Source organism: Urocitellus parryii (assembly GCF_045843805.1).
Source record: "Urocitellus parryii isolate mUroPar1 chromosome 13 unlocalized genomic scaffold, mUroPar1.hap1 SUPER_13_unloc_3, whole genome shotgun sequence".
Classification (NCBI taxonomy): Eukaryota; Metazoa; Chordata; class Mammalia; order Rodentia; family Sciuridae; genus Urocitellus; species Urocitellus parryii.
Window position 1 is genome coordinate 559,191 of NW_027551771.1, and position 13,249 is coordinate 572,439.

Genomic DNA, 13,249 nt, shown 5'->3' on the forward strand with positions numbered 1-13,249 from the left:
CAGAAGAACAGCTTCATCTGCCCCTGGTTTAGACTTTATTGACTTTATTCAATGGCTATTACATTGTAAGTACTCTGTTAAACTCTGGAAATCTAAATATTAATACATCTTGATTAAGGTCCACCTCTAAATTCAATTATAAAAAGTAAAAACTAAAGTCCACTCTGTCATGGGAAGATAAACACAAGATTTAAAAAAAAATCAGTTTGGCTTCACAGTTATTTAAAAATCAGAAGTCAAGTTCAGTTGGCAGTTTGGCTTTTGTGGCATCTCATGCAGATGTGGATTTCTTCCAGCAACCAAGGCTACTTACTGTATGCACACCCATACACCTCGACCAACATCCCAATCCTGCCCTTGGGGTTCCAGGCTAAAGGCAGGAAGCGCAGGAACCTGGCTTTGAAGGGGGGCTGGAGCCGGTAGTGCACCACGCTGTCCGCGTTTGTGTTTCCTGAAAATCCCTGCGAGAAATCAGAGAAAGATCCAGGTCAGGGCAGAGAACCACATTCCCTTGGCCTCCGCTCCAAGGATGGCAGAGCACATGCGCTCTGTTGCTGTGGAAAAGCCCTCTTTCAAGAATGTCTGCTAACGTTTAGCCCAGATACGACGCCCTCTCCCGGGTCTCTCCATCAGTCACCATTGTCCAAGTTTCCTGTATTTATGGGACAGTGGAAATTTCATCAGCACCTTGAACATGTCCATAAACACAGTAGCTTCCATCAAATTTGCTTTTCTGAATTTTTTATCTCCTCCTCTAATCTCCAGGAAATAAAGATTCTCCCATCAACCACATCACCCAGGGTGGTAAAACACCTGGGTGATGAACGTCCAATGCTACAGAAGAATGGACGTGAATGGGACATGAGGGTGGGGAAGGGACCTAGCATGGATCTGGCCCCACCCCCTTAGGTTCCAGACAGGAGATGGCTGGAGGTCAGTGGCTACCACCTAGGGTGGGAGGGCTCTCATCCTAGGGGTTTTACTTCAGGTGCAGAGTTCATCCCATGTCACCTGGCTGTCTCCACATCAGTGCAGGTCTTCTTTCCTACTCTACTTCAAAACTCAGATTTCCTGTGGCCAGAGTTCTGGGGGTATCCAGGAACCCCCCCCCCCCAACCTTATCTGCCTAGGGCAAAGGACAGTGCTTCTGCCTAGTGTCACCACCTGATCATCATCATTAAAGACCAGAGAGAGAGCAAAGAAGATTATGTAAAGTACTTTTTGTCTCGTTTCCAGCTGTGTATGGGGGAGAGCAGGTGAAGGAGGTTGGATCACTACCATGTACAATTAGGACACGTTAATAAAAAATCAAAACTAATAAAAATGTTCGGGAACAAGGGGAAGACTGATGTTCCCGCACATACACATTTATTTGAGATCACTTACCAATGACCAGTTCAATCAATAAGGTAAAAACAGTGCTGATAACCACTCACATGGAAGTATAAACTTAGAAAAATTAATATTTTCACTTCTTATACAATTTTCTGCTGTGTATAACTCCCTTTACCAGGGTGTTCAAACATAGCATGTGGGTTTTATATGAAAAAGTGCAGGGGTGGGTGGAGATGAGGGATTCATGAAGAACCCGCTTCCTAATGAATAAAGGTTTAAATCAGAACTTTTCAACTTTTTAGCTGCAGCCAAAGCTGTATTAGAGAGAAATTCAAAGACAGAGAGACTCTTTCACTTAATAATCATGAAATTAGGGAGTAAAACATCTGCTTGCCGAGACTCTAACAGTAGAATGGATTTTTCCTGACATGCCTGGGGTATGCAGTTACACTCAATGTTTGGAGCTGGCCCATTACTTCAACCAACTGTCAGGGAAGTTATCTGGGCTGGGGCTGGAGCTCAGTGGTAGAGCACTTGCCTAGCACATGTGAGGTGCTTGGTTTGATCCTCAGCACCACATAAAAATTAAATAAATAAAGGTATTATGTCCATCTACACCTAAAACAATTTTTTTAAAAGGATGTTATCTGCCCAATTATTTTGCTTTGTTAAAGAATTTGCCAGCTTAACAATACAAATGGAATTAGAATCAATCTGCAAAGTCCCAGACCCCCTGAGGGCTTCCCTTGGTATAAATAAATAGAAATTGAACCACAGAACAGCCTTAGTGAGGGCGGTCAATTTCAATGCTAGTGTAAAGTCATATTATTCATATCTTTTTAGAATTGTAACCAGTTCCTTAAGATACCCACCAAATAAAGTCGTTCTTTAAAGATGCAGAAATTAAAAAGAGAGGGATGATCTACATGAGTATTTCACTCCTGTAACATTTAGGGCTCATTCTCGAAATCACCTTCTATTTTACAATAAAATACTGTGTCTTTAAAAATGTAAGGTAGTCTTTTATTCATTAAATTCCAAATTTGCCTTGAGAGTTTCCATAAGAGACGTGAATTTATAGGCAAGCAAAAACAGAAGCACGTTAGTCATAAAGAATAAAGAGCTCTTCCTGCCTGGTTTTGTTTCATAGAAAACAAAGGTTCTAGAAGCAGAGAGCCAGGCATTCTCTGTGGAAATATACAGCCCTCAGCAACTCTCCAGAGCCTTAAATCTTCATTTAGAGACAAATAAGAGACACAGCACTACTGAGAGGGGACGGTTAGCAAACGACTTTTAGAATCCACAGTCCTTCATATTCTCTTCTGTCCTTGCTCAGGCAACTGACCTTGATGGAAGGCACCATAATTTCTTTTGAAAGTGAAAAAATAATGTCTACCTGAAAATCGTGGACATGATTAAACCCATTAACGTATGTAAAGGATTTGTCAGATTATAGACTATTCTCTCCACAGAATTCCCCACCACTCGTATGTATGTGTTACAGCTTTGGGGGGACTTCTGAGAAACTGAGACAGTGCAAAGACCCCCTTCAAACCCTGATTCTTGTAATCAAGTCAGAAGGATTTCAGACACGTCACTCAGAGGTACAGGAATGAGTGTATTGAAGGGACAGGAAAGGCGAAGGGGACACTCTGAAGGGAGAGAATATGTCCTCTCGGAGTGGACAGGGATAGTGTCTCTTCTGTACTCTGGTTTTATGGGAGATCCCAGAGAAGTTTCCAGAAAGTCCCACCCAGACCCACCTCTTGACGTTTGACTGACAGCAAAATGACTTCAGATTTGAAAGTACCAACAGACACGACAAATCTAGGTCACCTTGGCCTATGCTGACCAGTTCTAATTGTATTCTTAACCACATGTTCTTACAGATTCTATGGTTAGGAGGAACTATCCTTATCTTCCAGTTTCAGGTTATGGCCACAGAATTCTTCCCTTCAGGGTAACTTGGATTCCTCTTATCAACATCAATTTAGGCCTGCTTTTCTCCTGCAGATAACAGGGAGTTTGCTGAGGAATTGACATATCCTGTCCACATAGGCCAGGCAGGCTGCAGGTAAATTGCTTCTTGGAAAAGAAAGCATGTGAGGGTCAGCACGGTGGGCCCACTTATAGAATTATCCCCTTGACCTCCTGTTCCCACCATCCTCCTCTGTCTGGCCACTAATACTTTGGTTTGCTCTTCACATTCACATTGGCCAGATGTAACAATCTGGCTGGAGGGGCTACAACGCTCATGGGACCACCTGGCCTCCTACCTAATGTGGCTTCATGGACGACACTCTTGATGAAGGGTCACTATCATACGCCCAGCCTTCAGTAGACAAATGGGCGGCCAGTCTAAGATTCATCATCAACAGTAATTTTTAAGAAGCCTCTTAGAGATCTGTCATTCTGAAACAGTTCTGTCTTTAATACATTTTTATTAAATCTTTATTTTAAACGATGATTTTCAGAAGTGAACCTCAGAGACATTTGAGAGCAGGATTGAGTCTCCAGGAGGTACCACCAGTGCACCAAGCAATCCCACTATTTCTTCAGTCAGAACTCACAAAGCAACGTGTATGAAAGATACCAGTTTTTTGTTTTCCCAACACTTGAAAGTACTAAATAAGGAGCTCAGTGCCTAGCATGTGTGATGTTAGAGTCTGTAAACAAGTCAGGATGGCACCTGGTATTTTGCCAGAGGAATGTTAGAGTTTGTAAACAAGTCTGGATGGTGCCTGGCAAAATGCCAGAGGGAGTGGTTTGAGAAGTAACAAAAGCGAGCCATTAAGTGTGGAGATTCCTTATTGGTTGACTGATGTATCTAGTTTATGCTAATTAAGATAAGCTGTGTGAAATGTATAAATAGCTCTGTTGTCCTACAATAAACGGCTCCTACTCCTGCTGTATCAACATACACAAGTTATTCGTCACCCCACCCCCACCCCCCCGGTTATTTTGCTGCAGCCGGACTGCGGCAGTGTGACACACTGGGTTAGATCCTTAACACTACATAAAAATAAATAAAATCAAGGCATTCTGTCCATCTACAACTACAAAAAAAATAATTTATAAAAAATGTGCTAAACAAGACTCTTATTTCAATATGCTGTTACTATCTTAGTTGTAACGGTTATGAGGCAGGACAGCACCCCTGGGTGAGAAGCACCCTGTACTCCTAGGTTATAATTCTCCTTGGATTGCTCAACTCAGCTGATATTGGACATGAGCTTCAGTCTCTGTGATCTCAACTTCTTTGTGAATAATATGGGAAATATAACAACTGCTCTGCCCAATTTATAGCTTGTTGAAAGTTTCTGAAAGTGCCTTAAAAATTCTAAGGAGCTATACAAATGAAAGATATAATTAACCTTCCCCATAAGGTATGTTAACAAGACTATTTGATTAAGATAGTTTGTAATTTATAAGTGTTATTAGGAAAAAAATTGTATTAATGCTAAGTGTAGAGCATTAGGAGTATAATTAACCCGGCATATGCCCTGAGAGCATTTTATGAAGCGATTAAATGGTGCTTCTACAGGTTATTAAAAAGTGAGTATATTATCTTTATCACCTTTCTATGAGTAGTATAATTACACCTGTGTAAAAAGTGAATTAGTAGAAAGCATGATGAAAGATAAAACAACATTTATGTAAATTTCAATATGTGTGAACGAAAGAATCGAGCCTTTTTTTTTTAGAAGAATACACAAAACACATTGGACTCAGGAAAGGTGAATCGTAGGAATGATGAATGAATGAAGAGATAACGGAGGCTGAGGAGGGCCACCTGACACAGACCAGAATAATTTTTACTGATGCAACATTGAAGAATATGACCAGTCAAACCCTTGGCACTCAAAGCCAAACACACACACACACACACACACACACACACACACACACACCACACACACGCATACATGCACAGGCTCCAGCATGTGGACCAAGTATCTGGATGGAGCGCTTTCAACCTTCTGCTGATACCTCCTGACCTTCTCTATTCTCCAGGAACCAGCTGTGGTTGAAGGAAGGGCTGCTGCAGGTATGGCCTGGGGCTGTCCCAGAGACTTGTCCCAGCTGACTGTGAAGCCATCACTCCAGCAGGGTGATTGACTTCTGTGACTGTCTGCTATATTGGATGTCCCCTCCAAAACTTGTGTTGAAATTTCATCGCTACAATAGCCATATTACCAAAAGTGGTATACAGGTTTAATGTAATTCCTATTAAAATCCTAATGACGTTCTTCACAGAAATAGAAAATGCACTCATGAAATTCATTTAGAAGAGTAAAAGGCCCAGAATAGTTAAAACAATCCTTAGCAAGAAAAGTGAAGCAGACCTTAAATTATACTACAGAGATATAGTAACCAAAACAGCATGGTATTGGCACCAAAACAGACATGAAGAGCAATGGAAAAGAATAGAAGACACAGAGATAATATAAATACAGTTATTTCATACTGGACAAAGGCACCATAAACACACATTGGAGAAAAGAGAGCCTCTTCAACAAATAGTGCTGGGAAAACTGGAAATCCTTATGTAGAAGAATGAAATTTAACCACTCTCTCTCATCCTGGACAAAAATCTACTCAGAGTAGATCCAGGACCTAGGCATTAGACTGGAGACCCTACATGTACTAGAAGAAAATGTAAGCCCAACTTTCCACAATGTCACTTAGGAACTGACTTTCTCAACAAGGCTCCTAAAGCATAAGAAGTAAAATCAAGAATCAATAGAGGGGATGGTATCAAACTAAAAAGTTTCTTCAAAGCAAAGGAAACATGCAAGAACATGAAGATAGATCCTACAGAATGGGAGAAAATCTTGACCACCTGCACATCAGATAGACATTAATCTCCAGGATATATAGAGAACTCAAAAGACTTAACACCAAAAATAAATAAATAGATAGTTAGCTAATCAATAAATGGGCAAAGGAACTGAATATAGACACTTTACAGAAGAAGAAATGCAAATGGTCAAAAAATATATGAAAAAATATTCAACATCTATAGAAATTAGAGAAATGCAAATTAAAACTACACTGAAATTCCATATCACTCCAGTCAGAATGTTAATTATAAAAATGCAAGTAATAGTAAGTGTTGGCAAGGATGTGGAGAGAATGGTACACTCATACATTGCTGGTGGGACTGCAAAATGGTGCAACCACTCTGGAAAGCAGTATGGAGATTCCTCAGAAAACTTGGAATGGAACCACCATTTGACCCAGTTATCCCACTCCTCAGTATATAGCCAAAGGATTTAAAATCAACATACTACAGTGACACAGCCACATCAACATTTATAGCAGCCCAATTCACAATAACTAAGCTATGGAACCAACCTAGGTGCCCTTCAACAGATAAATGGATAAAAAGAATGTGATACATATAAACAATGGAATATTACTAAGTCATAAAAAATGACTTTTGCAGGTAAAATGCTAAGTGAAATAAGCCAGTCCCAGAAAACCAAAAGCCAGATGTTCTCTCTGGGCATGGAGGGTGGAGAATAGAAGTTCATTGGATTAGACAAAAGGGAATGAAGGGAAGGTGGGGTGATGGGAATAGGAAAGACAGTAGAATGAATCAGACAGAACTTTTCTATGTTCACATATGAATAAGTTTTAAAAATTAAAAAGAATCTTTGTCATGCAACATTATTAACATTGTAACATTAAGTCATGGGAACTCTCAGAGGTGATTAAATAACAAGAGCTCCACCTTCACGTGAATTAATGCTCTTATTGTAGAAATTGGTTAGTTATCATGGGAATGAGTTTCTGATAAAAAGTATAACTTTGGTCCACTTTTTCTGTCTCCCAAGCTCACTTGCCTTTCCACAGTCTTATGTTGCAGCACAGGAGCACTATGTTCTTGAACTTGAACTCACATATACCTATATTGTTTATAAATTCCTCAGTCTGTGGTAGTCTGTCATAGCTACAGGAAACAGGCTAAGACACTGTTGAAGGCTTTTTAAGGTTTGGAATTTCCAGTAAGTGGAAAATTATAGGAGCCCCACAGATTGACCTGAGTCTGAGTTAAGTCCCAGCAGTTATTAGTTCTGTGACTGTGAACAAATTACTGGTGGCCCATGTGAATAGGATGAACATATGATAAATGATTAATCATTACCAAACGCTGCTTGTTACTGTCATTGTTACTATGCTAAATATTTCATCCTCTTCTTGTAACACTGTTCTCTGAAGCAGGGATCAGAGAATAACGTATATCCACACCCCCAACCCCACAACTCTCCATGAGCCTCTGCACACACCCTTAATTCTCAAATAGACTCATCTTCATCCATAGGTTGGCAGCTCCTCACTAGCAGATGATTTTAGGAAAGAATAGCATTTTATTTCATGTTAGTTTCAGAGGATTATAGGTAGTGATGTAGCCTGCAAAACTGCTTCTTATTTAAATTGGTACCTATAATTGGCTATGTGAGGAGTTATACTTAATTATTTTTTTCAATACTAGGGATTGAACCCAGGAGTACTCTACAATGTGCCAAGACCACACCCCCCCCAGCCCTTTTTATTTTTTACTGGGAGACTGGGTCTCATTAAGTTGCTGAGGCTGGCCTCCCACTTGCAATCTTCCTGCCTCAGCCTCTCAAATTGCTGGGATTACAGGTGTGCACCACTGCACCCAGCTGTAGTTAATTATTTTAAAGTAAGGGCTCTTGAATCATCATTTTCTGTTAATAATTTACTAGCCACTATAATACATTAGTGCTTATTAACATAAATAAAATAAGGAAAATGGGGCTTTCCTTGACTCTAGCACAAATTAATGGACTTAACCAGGAGCATGACGTGGTGTGGGTGGTGGTGCTGGATTTACATTGATTAGCTGTGAGATTCAGGATGAGTTACTTGAGGTGTCAGGTTTACATGGAGGGCACTGTACAAACTACTATAAAATCCAAAGCCTTTTCCTCTAGCCCTGAAAGACTCTGGTCTACACACTGGGTTTCTATTCAGGTATAGATAAGCTCAGTGATTATAGAGAAAATGAAAGAATAATCCCCAAAAGTATGAGTACCATATTTAAAATATATGTGTAGATAGATGGATATATTTAATTAGGTATAGACTCCTATTTGAAGACTGAGTCATGGAGAATGTTTGCATGATGCTTGATATTTGAACATGTGCTATGGTTTGGATATGAAGTGTCCCTGAAGGACTCACGGGTTAAAGATGTGGTCCCGGATGCAGCATGTTCAGAGGTGGGGCTTCTAGGAAATGACTGGATCATGAGGGCTCTGACCTCCTCAGTGGATTAATCCACTTGATGGATTCATGATTGAATGGATGATTGGGAGGCCGTGAGAACTGTGGAAGGTCCTTGCTGGAGGAGGTAGGTCACGGAACCTGCCCTGAAGTGGGTATTTTATATACACCGATACCTACATAGATAACACAGTTTAATAGGCTTTCTTACCGAGATGTTGCCATTGACTTTAAGTGATCCCACTAATTAATTAAATGTCTTTTCTGAAGGCAGGCAATTCATCTAACTGTCATTTGACTTGGCCCTGGGGGAACCCTGCTCTGTGACATTGATGGGAAGGGCCTCCTGCTCTCAGGTGTCCTATCGGACATCTAGAGCTGGCTTGTCATTAAAGTCCAGGCCATTCCCCTGGCACCATCTCTGACTTCTGGAGGCCTTCAGTGACCAGCCTGTACTGGCACATAGTGGACATTGCTGCAGAATCAGGGCCTATTCCAGGTCAATAAATGCCTTCTGGGTTGAGGGTTCGGGACAGGGCCCCCAAGACTCACACCCCTCTCTGACCTTCCTGGCTCTCGCCAGTGTTGAGCACATAGTTGGCACCTAGTAGATACTAGTGGGTTGACCTGGTTGTCAGAGGTCATCTCTCTAGACCAGGCCCTTGGTCTGCACATACAGGGGCATCTGCGGTCCTTGGCTGGAATGGGGTGCTCTCTGCATCTGCACCTCTGCCCTGGTCCCAGTCACGTTCTGCCGCTTGCTACCAACCACAGAGCAGTTACTTAACTGGACCGTTTTCACCCTTCGCATTGCCGAGGGTCCCAACTTGCCCAGATTAAGAATGAGCTGGGAATGACTATTACTAAATCAGTGGCCTAAGCAGTGTTTTAATTGCTACAGTTTAGGTCTTAAATGTCCCTGTAAAGGCCTGTGTGCTGGCTTGGTGGCCAGCCTGTGGGATTATTAGAAGCTAGTAGAACCCTTGGGGGCAGGGGCGGGGCACAGAGGAAGGAGGTGAGGCCCAGGGAGTGGCCTTGAAGAAGTGATGAGCCCATTCCCTCTCCCCTTTGCTTCTGGCTATCAAGAATTCAGCCCTACTAGTGTATGTTGTATTCTGATGCCTTTCCTATCCTCTACTATCCCCCCACCCTGGCAGTATGTAAAAAAGTGGATGTGTAACCGATGTGATTCTGCAATCTGTATACGGGGTACAAATGGGAGTTCATAAACCCGCTTGAATCAAATGTATGAAATATGATATGTCAAGAGCTTTCTAATGTTTTGAACAACTACTACTAATAATAATAATAAAAGAATTCAGCCCTTTTTGTGCTCCACACTCCTGCCTCGGTGTCCAGTGCTGTCACACACCCCAGCACAGCAGGGCCAGGTGACCACAGCCCAAGACCTCTGAAACTCTGAGCCAAAATAAGCCTTTCCTCCTTTTCCTCATTTTTCTCAGCTAGTTTGTCACAGTGATGCGAAGCTAACACAGTTCTTCAGATCACTTGTTTATCATGTTTAAGGGTCAGTACTGGCCATCGGATAGATGGATCCATTTTGTCCATCTTAAGGGAAAACAGATCAACACACTTTGTTAAACTGGATCATCCACGTGACCTTCTCTCTGTGCATTGGATATGCCACTGAAATGGCCGTGATCCAGAAGCTATTGTGAAAAATAGTCCACAGTCCTCATAGTTTAAGAAGAGCTGTGACAATAGCTCAGGGAGAGAGGTGCCTGGATAGAAGCAGTGACTCTGAGGCCCGCCGATGCCCGAAGGGGAAACTTCAAGCAGGATAAAGCTCGCCATCTCTGACTTCAATTTGTACCTGTCTCCTTTATTACCTTAAACTGTGGGTCATGTCCCTGCTCCGCTCTGCACATAGACATGCCAATCATCTAAGAGGTGTTCATCTACAAACTAGTAACACAAGGTCCATTAGCCCTTCATTGACCTAACCTATAATGCCCCCTTGAAGACTGAGGCAAGATTTGCAGCCACCTGTTTCAGCCCCTGGAGTGCAGCCCCAAGTCATGTCCCCTTCCCAGGATCACAGGTCCCACAGAAAAACACCCTGAGCAGCAGGTGGGACTTGCCCCCTCAGGTGGTAAGGACCTCTGCAGAGCCAGCTCCTCCCAGAACCAGTCCTGAGAGTTGTCAACAGACCTCAGTCTGACCAAGGCTGCTTAGTGAGGCAGACCTCTGGCCTCTGCCTGTCCTTCCTCTATTGAAACCCAAAGCTCCTGTCAGCACCTGAAGACAGGCCTGAGATGCTGGGTCTGCCTTGGCCTTCCCAATAGGGTCATGGTGCCTGAAGTTCTTTTCCTGCTTTTCACCATGACCTTTGCTGCTTGGTTTTTAAGGTGAGTGGCCAGACCAGGTTTGGGGGGATCTCTGGAGTCAGGCCTCTGCTGTAGCAAGCTGCCAGGGAAGAAAGCCCACCCTCCCAGCATCCGCCTGTTGCAGTCGGCTGATCTCCACCCTGGGAAGAGAAGGGTGAGCCACCTGGGGCGGAATCCACCTTGGTTTCAGGGATTTCTGTTTCCTCCCCCTCTGTGCCTGCATCAGCTGATTTTCCATTCTGTGAGGCAGAGAAATGAACTCCTGGAGCCCAGGGCCCTGGATTCTGATGTCTTCTCCTTGACAATGCCCCTGGGCCTTGCCCTTCCTTTCCTTGTTTTCTGGGGCTCAGTGGAGCCAGTTCTTTTGAACCTACTTGGGCTTCTGCCATTTTATCTGGCTGGGAAGTTTGGAATCTGTAATTCTGTGGTACCAATTAGGAGGGAAGGGACTAAGGTCGGTCCAGAAAGGAGGTTGATTGGGGGAGATCTGTTGTATTTGGTTAAGAATGGCAAGTGCTAATTTTGTCTCAATGCTAGGGAAATTTCTTCACTATCTGGGTTTTTTGTTTTGTATTTTTTTTTTTTTACTTTTTTAACAGTTATAAACCTAAGACTAAGAAAAAGATGATTTTCCCCATGCAGTACGGCTGGCCTTTGTATCTGAAAGTGCACTTGGATTCAAAGTTACTGTACTCCCTTTCTTGTCTGGCTCTTGGTCTGTGATATTTGGGTAACTGGGAAATCCTTTGTTTCAGAACACTTGTCACATTTGCTCACAGCACTGAGTCTCTCTCTCCTGATGCTCCTCCACTAGGTAAATTTGCTTTTTTTTTCTTTCTTTTGTCTCCTCTTGGTCATCCTAACCTGGTCCCTTTTAAGGCAGAGGTTCTATGAACACCTGATCATAAAGGTCTAACAAAAGAGGCACTTCCACTAAAATGAGAAAGGAGTTAAGAGAAGGAGAAGGGTTTGGAGAAAACCCCATCTTGTATGGCAGCTGGTTCTGAGTCTAATAATCCTGGTCCAGATTCAGTGCCTCTGGGTGAATCTCCCACCCACAAATTCCTTTAAAAAAAAGAGAAAGAAATAAAGAAACTGCAGCCATTTCTTTCTTTCTTCCTTTCTTTCTTTCTTTCTTTTTCTTCTTTTTTTGCAAGAACAACTCCTTTTTTGTGCTCGTGGTTATTCTGTTGAATTCACTGAGGAGGGAGGGTCTGCGTGCTTAAATTCATATATTTTTGTTCTGTTTGGTTTTGTGTAAATGGAGGCTTTTGGCCCTCAGTCTGTTCTGCTGTCTTACTCAGAAACTGGTTATTCAAGGGTTAAGTCTCACCCAGTCTGGAAAAACAAGAGGGTTAGGAAAGGGTTAACTCTCCAACTCACACAGGGCTGAAGAAAAAGGGAGAGGAATGAAAGAAAGCCTTTGAAAACCAGTCTATTGCCATAGAAAACGGCTTAATCCAAGGTTTATGTAAAACTTGCAAATAAGCATCTTAACATTTACAAAAATACACTATATTGGGGTCTATTAAATGTGGGTTTTTTGTAAGTTTTTCAGATTTAGAAAACATTTTGAAATTGTTTTCTTCCTGAGCCTTCTCTACATAGAGGACCACTAAGAGCTAATTCTAATTGACATTGAAAAACATACTAAAACTTGAGGCTGTGTTCTGATTTAAAAAAAAAAAGTATAAAAAGCATGAACTATTTTGCCTTATTAAAAAAGAAGCAATTTGCCTAAATTTAAAAGTTTCATAAGGATTATTTCTAATTGTAAACTAAAGATAAAATAAGGCCAAAAAAGAATCAATAAGTAGGAAAAAGACATATAAAAATGTTATGAGTGTGAGGACATATTTGGGGGGAAGTTTTGGGATTAAAAAGAAAAGATTTTGATTGGCAAAATAAGATTTTTTTTGTCCTAAGGTCACAAATGAACAAGAAAGCTTGAACAAAAACTAAGCATATGAACAAGTTGTAAAATGTCTAAACCAGTCCCAGAAGATTTGTGAAGGACCACATTAGGAAATTCATGTATGATTAAGTTGGCTGTAACTGAAAAAGTTATTTGAAGCGCTTTTCTGAGGTCCAAGTTTAATACACTGATGTCAAACCAAAATGGAATCCTCCACATTTGAGACAGCAGGTTTTCTGCTCTTAGTCACATTTACCAAGAACTGGCTGGAAGAACAAAGGTTTTGTGCTCTATCAAAAGAATCTCTGTGTTTGCTGTCTTTGTGAGGCTTTTGTTATTTAGGGAATAGAGTCGTAGCAGAGTCAGGGTTTATTTAAGTGTCATTTTATTTTAT

The 13,249-nt window shown here is 41.7% G+C and overlaps 1 pseudogene; it reads right to left on the reverse strand.

The window, feature by feature from the left end:
- Nucleotides 1-13,249, reverse strand: part of LOC144251427 (contactin-associated protein-like 3) — a 191,908-nt pseudogene that overhangs the window by 128,170 nt on the left and 50,489 nt on the right.